Genomic DNA, 9,941 nt, shown 5'->3' with positions numbered 1-9,941 from the left:
CCTTCTCCACCGTTTTTCAGAAACTGAAAATTTCCGGCTAAAATCCCTCCCTCTTCCCTCTAGGAATCATATCCTGACCATAGGTATGCTTACAAGGTGGTTTGTTTTTTTAAACTTGAGCATCACTTTGTTTTATACCAAGATAGTTCTTCATTTCCAAAGGACAGAAATGTGTTCCTACTGAACAGCCACAAAGCTAACACCATGGTTTTACTGATTTCAGGTACCACACAACAAAAGGTTACAACGACACTGAACACCACTCTACCCATCTCACTTAGGGAAGAGCAGTAAATGGATAAAAGTGCAAGCATCAAAGAGCTGATAAAAGAATAAACACTGAGCAGCAGTTCATCACATGGTTTCCATCCCAGTGATCCAAGATTACGTAAAGCAACAGTTTACCCATGTACAGACCTAAGAATGCAGCTGTTTTGCTGCAGCTCTGGAGATAAACTGGATTCACATATAACTTTCCAAAGGTTACCAGCCCAGGGGATAATGCAACTTCAGTGCAAAAGAATATAGTTAGATTTAGAGAGAAACATAAAAGCTAGATGGACTGGGATGCGGGATGTGGAAATATGTTTTGCAAATGAATCATAATTACTTCACTTAGAAGACTTGTTCGTGTCTGCAAGTGAAAATAAAAGTAGGAAGATTGTTTTTAATGAAAAGGTTTACTTGGGAAGAAATTTTGTAGTCTGGATTAGCCACTTAGCACTCATAAACTGAAGGACTGATTCCATGGAACATCAATCCCAGAATGGCTAGCTTCAGAGTATTGAGCCTTTCTAAAATATATCTCCCCATAACACATTGTCTAGACATATCAAAGCATTAAACTGCTCTAATCAGCCTAATTATCCTTAGGCACCTCTTACTTCACACAGATGCTTCAAGCAGGGACGTTCAAGCCAGAATGCTGGCACGTGAAACACGTCCCAGCACAGAGTGCTCAGTGCCACTGTGGGCATGAACATTAACTTCCACTGCAGACTCAAAAAGCTGAATTCTCTCAGGGGTGGCTGAGGATGTTCAGCCTCTCAGAGGAGAGACCAAAGACTTCAGCAAGACACTAAGTCAAATGTTACCCAGAAAACTCAACACCTCATTAGATAGGCTCTTTAGTTTAAATCCCCAGGTTGACAAGACAACTGGGGCAGAGATGAAAATCCAGAAGGGGCTGTTCATCACTGCATGGAGCCTTCTTGCAGATTAAAGTCTGTGGGAATATTCAGCTGTATTGAAGTAGCCATTCCTCCATACAAACGTATCAACTCCTTACAAGTGTTTTGATTGGAAACTACTTCATAATGCCTTCTCTGCAGCAGATAGAAAGAAATCCATCCTTGTTCTACACAGACTACATCATCAACTAAGAGCAGTTACTTGAACCAGTTTAGGGAACTGTAAGAAATGGGTCTGGGAAAAAGCAAATGCTGTCTGCCATATTATCTCCTTTTTCAGTGGAGCTGACAGGACAGCTGCCTGTTATTACAGTGCACCCCAGGAAATGTTTAGCTGCCAAAAAAGTCCAGAGCGAGCAAGGGATTAGCAGACAAACAGAATTCGTGCACCTGGAAGTCATGCAGCTAGAAATGCCATCTTTGTAAGGTATACTTCAATCTCATTTGCAAAGAAACAAGAACAAACAGAAATGACACAAACTCACCATAATTATGATAAATCTAAGAATTACTATACAGTTTTGTGACTAGATTAAGTGGCAGTAGCTTTCATTTAACTGCAGTAATCTGTTGAAGGACTTATATAACTGCCATAAATATAACGCTCTCTCTTTTATGTTTAAGCTGTTCCTTATTAATGCAGCATTATTACCATGTTAAGTGACCACAACCTCGATGGCTCTAGAGATGAATAATGCAGATGGTGCATAGGACTTAATGATTTCATGTAACCTGTGTAATACAAAACTTTCATTTCCTTCACCAATACATTTTTAACAGCAAAAGTTCTCCTAGACAGCCCTTTCCTCCTCTCAGCACTGCATTTGTCCTCCATAGGCATGGTCTCAAGCCACTGGATCTGTGTGTGCTGGGTTCAGGTGATGCCTAGTGCCATTCCCAGCCTGTGTGGGAAGGGCTGGACAGCAGCTGCCACATGAAGCTGAGCTGTGTTCTGAGCAACTCCTTCACTGCATCCCCATGGACCCTCATGCTCACTGCCAGCAGCTGTAAGTGGAATCAGCTTGTATCCTTACCTACACAAAAACAGCAGCAGCAATACTGACAGCCTAGGGTGTCTTTTCTGACATCAAGATGGATGACACATATCCAGCACAGTGTCAATGAACTTCTAACTAAGCTGCTGCATAGTCCACTGAGAAGTATTATACAAGCCTCAGAGTGCTCTGGGGCTCAGACAGCCCAGGAGAGTTCAGATGGGGACTTTTCCTTACTGTTAAGCACATATTTATCATGCCAACAGAAACAAGTTAGTATAAGAGTCACTGAAATATTTAAGAAGTCAATAAATTCATTCTGCCCTTATTTTAGAAATACTTTCTCAGCAGGCTTATGGACAGAAGTGAGAAATGCTTTAAGAAGTTTCAGGAATCAAAATTCAGGAGAGCTGTCACACCCTAGGATACAGTAGCAGAAAATAGCTGGAGAACACCAGAGTTATCCCAGCTGTGTCTGGAGAGTGGCTTTCAAAAATGAGCCACCACCAACCTGTCAAGGTAGTGGCTAAATCACCAGTACTGAGATTATGCATTACAGAAATTCCTGGGAACAAACCTGTAGGAGTAAGCACAGTGCATTTCAACAAAATACAAGCTTTTTCTAACACAGGCTACCAATGTCTTCAGTCACTGGCTTGAACATCAGAAGCAGAAAAACAGACTCTGATGGATCGACCATAATTGTTTACTGGATTGTTTTGAGAACAGCGCCTGTGCAATCACAGTAATAGCTCAAGGTTTGGAAATGGAAGTTAAACAATTCTTTCCTCTATTTTTCTCTATAAATTAGTTGTAAAAGTTTTCTCGTATTGATATAATTTCAAGCTTACTGTTGTTATAAACTAAGAACTGTAACTACTGCATCCAATTGCTCACTGCACTACTGAAAAGCTGAGGTTAGAAATAAAGGTCTGAACTCTCCTATATTCTGCCATCTCCTCTCTCAACCTCTTCTTAATCCATAACCTGAAAGATGCCCCATCTGCTCCTGTCTATTTTATATGATAGTTGAAAAGAGAAATCTGCCAAAGAACACTGTTCTGGAGTTGCATGGATCAGCCAGCTCAGAGGGAACCAACTCCCTGCTACAGGGGTGGGAGACCTTCAGGTCATATGTGCAGAGGGGGTAACAGCAGTGGAGAGCTGCAACCAATTAAAAGTGCCTTCACATCTATTGACCTTCCCTGGATACTCAAACAAGTAAAATGAGTGGCAGCAATTTACAAACTTCATCAGTCCCATGAGGATGTTACAGGCAGCCTCTTCTCTTCATGAATCCCTAGTGTTCAATTTGTTTCCAGTTTTCTTGCCCAGACAAAATATTGAAAAAACAGAAAACTTGAGTCTAAAAATAACTTTCCCAGTTCCTTAATTCCACTAAGCAATCTCCCAATTGCAACTTCCTCTTCCTTATGCAGTAGCATGACTAATGCAAATGCACTCCAATCTTTACAGATAAAACAAAAAACCCCTAGTTTTATTCCTAAATCAAACTTTGTTTCAATGTAACACAGTTGCAATAGACAACTTTCTCAAGGTGCCTATTGTTCCGCTCTTTAAAACCAGAAACAACCACAAATCAGTGAAAATAATAAATCAGCGGATGTTCTATACAAGCAAATTTTTTTCCCATCAAAATAATAGTAAAAAGTCAAAGTAGATGACTATTCTGGATGTAGACCATGTAACACAATCACTGTATCAGTTTCTCTTGTCACCATTTTCAAAGTGCAATCACAAGCCATGCCGTTAATCAGTAGATAAAAGCCCTCACACATGTAGGGTTTTGGTGGGGACTTCTGCCCTGCCCCCCTCCCCTGGCATCACTTTGTAAGGTCTCTCTCTAGAAACCTTGTGGAAGCAGAAGATTGACAGAAACTCATCATAAATCAGCTCAAACAGTGATTATAGGGTGCTGATCTGCCCACTATCTTTCTACTCATTTTTCCATTTCCAGCAACCAGCCTCCTGCATGATGCCTTCAGGAAAGAGCTCCACACTGCATCAGTCACTTTGTTTGCATACAGAGTGCTGATGAAGCAATGATTTACCTCTTCTGAACCCATCACTCCTCTGCACTGTTCTGACATAGAAATAATCTGGAGTAAAAATTCCCTCTGTGACAAAAAAAACCCAACCTACATAGGCTTCTTTGTTAAGTAGTAAATCCAATGGTAAATAAAAGATAAATAAAAGATCACCTTTCTCAAATTATTCATGTAACAAAATCCAGAAATAGTCATAAAAGTAGGCATGAAACACAAGCCTTTTGACATTCCAGGACAAATGTATGGCTCCATGTCTTGTTGCCTCATGAACTTTACCCATATTGCCTGGGGAAACCTGAATAGTCTAAAATGTTGTCAAGTGAATACACAGGGGTGGCATAGAGACAGGCATCTGTAGCACCCTGTGCAAGTGGGAGACCCTGATTTCAGCCTGTACTATGCATACAAGGTTTGAACTTCGGTTTCCAGACACTTATTCTAGCTTGTAAAATGAAATTGGAAAAGTGGGATATTAACAGCAGTCCACAAGAAGAAAAAGTGGCCCTGAGGGGAAAAAAAGTAATCTACAAAGGGGAGTCAATATCCACAAGAAAAACATGTAGCCACAGAAGAAGCCACAGCTGCCTTGCATTTTGGAGAAACAGGAGGCCTTTGCATTATTTACATACACACTCTCCCCCTCCACCCCACGCCCTTATCTTCTTTTATTGTTTCTCTGGCCATAAAATGCCTTAGTCTGGATTTTTGAGGACTCTCAGCATGCCTCCAATCAGGGAGAGGCATGCAAGGCAGCCTACAGTAACTTCCCTTGGGTACTGGCAGCTGATGAACCACCACAAGGGGTGCTTTAGTCCTGAGCCACTGTGCTTGAAGCTTCGGTGCCCCCCGAGAGCCCACCCCAGAGTGTGGTGAGGTGGCCACCCCAGGGGCTGACACTGAGACCAAAACCTCCATGTACCCAGTCACTCATTGCTGATTCCTCACCTAGTAATCCTTGTCTCCCCTCTCACATTCTGCTTTGGCAATTGCAGCCACAGTGGATGCTGGCCCCCTCTTAAAGCTGCTGAAAATCAAAATCTTTAGTGCTGAAGCTGCTTGGAGAGAATATCATAGCAACTGCAATCCTGGATGTCCGTCCAACACACTAACTCACTTCATGCTACTAGGCAGGAAACATCTGTTTCTCTTTGCTCAACCAAGATTTCCTTATAAAGTGGTCCTGAATGTGCAATTCTGGGTCAGTTTGGACATATACTAGCAGATGAGATATTTTTACTCTATTATAATAAGTTGGAAGTGAATTATACTGGAATAGCTTCAGGAGGTCCACCTAGAAATGGTAGAACACACATGGAAGCAATTTATTTCAAAAATAGGAGAGGCTGAGTAAATTTACACAGTTCATAGGGTTTTTTTTTTTGAAAGGCCTTTTTCTGCACTATTCCCAAGTAGGCGTTTACCTAAAAATTACTCTGTAGAAAGATGTACATTGTGCTTAAGAGTACATCTACTGAGGTTTTGGTATTGGAGTTTAATTCCCTTTTCTCCCCAGTGGTGAATTTGCATATGTCTAGAGAAAGAAAGCCTTTGACTTCAAGCAGAGTGATTCACACAGATGCATGGACACCAGGTGACAAGTCGCACTAGATATCCCTATGAATTTACTTTACCCTGTGCTTATAAGTAAGAGTAATACATGATCACTAGTTTTTTCTCATATTGACACTAATTGGGTAAAGTTTCAAACAGTGTAAAACTACACTGTTGAAGCATTGTTTGAAAAGTAACTTTTAAGACCTGAAAGTAGCTGGAGTCTTTAAAAATAATCAAATAGAAGGGAAACTTGAGCACTAAATTATACTGTGACATAGATTGTTTACATAACTATAAAATTAAATTACCATTTTTTACACCAAATTTTACACATAAATTACCAAGTTTTGCTTAAATTACCTAGAAATGAAAGCAATTTTTCATAGATTTACTTCATAGAGAGCACCAATTCACCTACTGTAGATTTTCTTCTCCTTTATCTGTTAAAGTATCCCAAAGCAGCAAGCTCACAGACAGTGACTAAAACACTGCTAGATTATGTTCCCAGCCACCATAAGGGAAAAAAAACCAAAAAAACATGAGGGATGTGAAAGCTAAAAAGATGCCATCCTATAACCAGACAGTACATAAAGTCCTTTTTTTCCTCAAATAATAGAGGATAAGGCACCAGCCCACAATGCTAGTCAGACCATTTCTGGATCAATTAAAAAAGTCAGGTAGTTTCTATTATTTCCAGAAATGCTTCAGCTGACACAAGCATGGTTCCTGGAAAACCTTCCAGTACAAAAAGGTACCAATGAGTCAGTTCAACAAATATCGGGAGTTCAATATCAAGTTCATGTTCTGTTGTGAAAAGACAACAAAATTTCACAGTCACAAGCCCCTGAGAAGTAAAGGATCTGCAGAAAATATTCCTTTCTAAGGCCACAGAAGTCCATGCATAGAAAATTGATAATAATAATTTAAAGTCAATAGAAGTGTTTGAGAGAAATTACATTTACAAACATGCATTTTACCCTTCCGTTTTTCAAAGCAGACAAACCAATACACAGAACTACTAAGAGAGGGAGAGAGATCACAAGGCAAAAGACTTAGGTATTTTAAAAGAGAGGAAAAAAACCCCACCTTCTCTTATCTTCTCCTTTCTCACTAAACTCACTGCACTTCTCTGTCAGGGATTACTTCTCAGACTGGTAGAATCAGCAGTCAGATGATCCTGCTGTGATATTTAAACTCATGCCCACGTTCATCCTGCCAGTGCCACAAAAACTGAGTATATCAAACACCTTTCTGTTAACAGACAAAAGGGGGCAAGCAGGTCTTCAATGCACCTTTCTGACTTCCTCTGAGCTTTTGCATTTGTGACTGAAAATGGCCTATCAATTTTCCCCGAAACTGTCCATGGTAACTCTTTATTTTAGTATTCAACCTCAAACCATTTCTCAGGGCATGCTTCCCTTACAGTTAATACCAACAATCAAACATGCCCTGCTTTTTTTTTTTTTTTCTCTTAATAACAAGGACAGAAGAGTGTGAGAACTGAAATAACAAAGGTACAAAGGTACACAGTTGATTCTCCCTGTGTCAGACGAGTGAACCACAGGAGCATTGCTCTTCATGGTTCTCCCCCTTCCCAGCCCCAAGACAGGCAAACACCAGCCTGTACCTAAGACTGGGCACACTTGTACTTTTCTCAAATGTGCAAAAACTTGACAAAAGCTTTTTTCTGACTGTGGCTCTTACACTGTGACATCCTTGGCATCTAGACTTCAAGAATGAAAGACTAAGGGAAGGTCTTTCATGTCTCTGCAGAAGAAGGTAAGCTTATCTTTATTTTTACAAAGCTAAACAGACAGAACCAGCAGCTGCAGATGTACATGCAGTTCTGAGTAAGCAAAGCTTTTTCACACAGCCTGGCCTGCAGTAGTCCTTGTCCTAGCCAAGATTTCTGCTGAGCAAGGATACAGAGGCATACAACAGATCTGCCCATATTCTAAATCAGCAGAGCATAAGCCATTTCTAATAGAGTCATTTAGAACCTTTAATCTTCCTGTCATAGTAAATCCATATTTGCAGTCTTTATTTTTAGTCCATAGGACCCTGCCCTTCCTCTAGTGCATGGGATGCACTTTCTAGCAGTGCCAGAGTCCCAAGGTAAAGTAGCTCTTAAAAACATGAAAAGTGCAAGAGCAAAGACAGTCGTACAGTTGAAGTTACTGAATATTTCTGGGAACACCAGATTTTGTCTCTAAAGTTCTGACATGAAACAAGATTTTATGCTAAACAGACTAAAGTATTTTTTAGAGTGTTCTGAGCAAGGATGAAGAAAAAAATTAACAATATGGGCAATAAATCACTAGAGACCACCAGAACAAGTATGCACTTAGAAGCCCTATTATGCAATTTTAAGGCAATCTTTGGATTGCTTGGCTTTGCAGTTTTGATGTAATTCTTTCCATGTATTTTATGCAACTTAAACCACACAGTATACATTGATAATCAGGGTGCAATTTTCCCAGTGTTATTCAGGTAAAGTTTGATTGCTTCTTCTGTTTCCAGGTGGTGACCAAAACCCTGCTGAAACGCTTGCAAGTTAACCTGCTGAAGAAACATGGCATGTGTGTCTGATTACAAGTCAGCATATACACCTCACAATAAAACTTTAACCTGTACCTTTTCTTCTGCAGATGTGATGAATGCCTTCCTGCTTTGTGAAAAATCTTGCTTAGGACCAAGGCACTTTCACATCAGTGAGGTACTCATCTCTTTGCCAGCAGATATCAGTGTACAAGGTCAGAAACTAAGCACAAGGGAAAAGAAAAACCACCCCAGCCACTTAAAACCTCAACCCATCCCTGAAGCAGCTGTGGAAATGCTGGCAATTACCTCAGAAACAAGAAGCAGCTGGGTTCAGTTCCTGATCTTTACAAAGCAAACAAGGAGAGGGAGGGTCTTATACAATGAAGTGGGTTGGGAGTGGTGGAAGAACAAGTGATACTTGGGGAAAGTGTAGGGTTAACAGCCTGTTAGTGTGCAGTTGGACAAGCTGTCTGAAGGGCCTTGTGGTTAGTTACTGGTGGTGTGGGGGAGAGTATAGCCTCAATCAAAAAGAGAAGTGTGTTATCCGAGTAGAGATACTGAATGTGGATGTGTGGGTTAATCAGGGTTTCTTTAGGAAACATCAGTAAGAGCCTGGTGGTAGTCATGACTGAGGAAAGACAATCTGGAGGTGGATCTGTGTACTTTGTTTATTTCATCTGCTTCTTCCAGGGCACCCTGCAGATGGAGGGGGAAAAAAAAGATCAGAGGAATTTTTTCTACCTGCCCTTTATCTTCCAAGCACACGGTCGTATATCTGTAGTTGCCATGTGTAAGGCTAAAAATGGAGCTTTGAAAAAAAGGAAGGGGTTAAGATGAAAAGAATCACTTATCAAAGTATTATCTCTGTTCTTCTTGTTTTTCTTGGTTATTTGCAGGGACTGAGCTTGCCTGTATAATGATACATTTGTAAGTTTGTCACTGGAAATACCATTTATACAGAGAACACATATATTTACAAGTACAGGGTTCTGTAGGGAGGCTGATAAGGTGGTTGTAAAACCACTGTGAGCTCACAGCACTATGAGCTATTTAGGATTCACTCATATGATACTGCAGCCACACACATGCAGGTAAATGGGACTCCCCTTTAAAAAAGAAGCATTTTTACTTTTGTTTCCAATATGACTATTCCTTAGTGATCCTTATTCTCTGTGACTAGTAGTTATGCATTCAACATCTCTATACCCTACATTTTCATGAGGAGAATTGTGGCATGCTGGGGTGCATCAGGAAGAACGTTGCCAGCAGGTCAGTTCCTTGTGGGAATTTGGATGCTCAGGTAACTCTATCCTTTCTGGTAAACATTAGTTTCACAACAGGTAAGCAGGAAGCAATGTAACACTTCTCATTGCTGGATGGGCTACATGGTACCTGAAATACAAATATTCTATCCCACTGTCCTGAATTTTTATAAAATGTTTTAAAAGTACACTTGCAAGAGGTTAAGGAGACAACTCCATAATGAGTTTCAAACAGTTTGTAGTAGTATTTCCTAAGAATAGAATGCTAAAGATGATGAGAATTGTTGTGGGTAATTTTCCCATTTTTTTATATCTATATTCCTCATTTCC

The sequence above is a fragment of the Molothrus aeneus genome, chromosome 4 (genome assembly GCF_037042795.1).
Source record: "Molothrus aeneus isolate 106 chromosome 4, BPBGC_Maene_1.0, whole genome shotgun sequence".
In the NCBI taxonomy this organism is placed as follows: Eukaryota; Metazoa; Chordata; class Aves; order Passeriformes; family Icteridae; genus Molothrus; species Molothrus aeneus.
Note: the sequence above shows the minus strand (reverse complement) of the source record.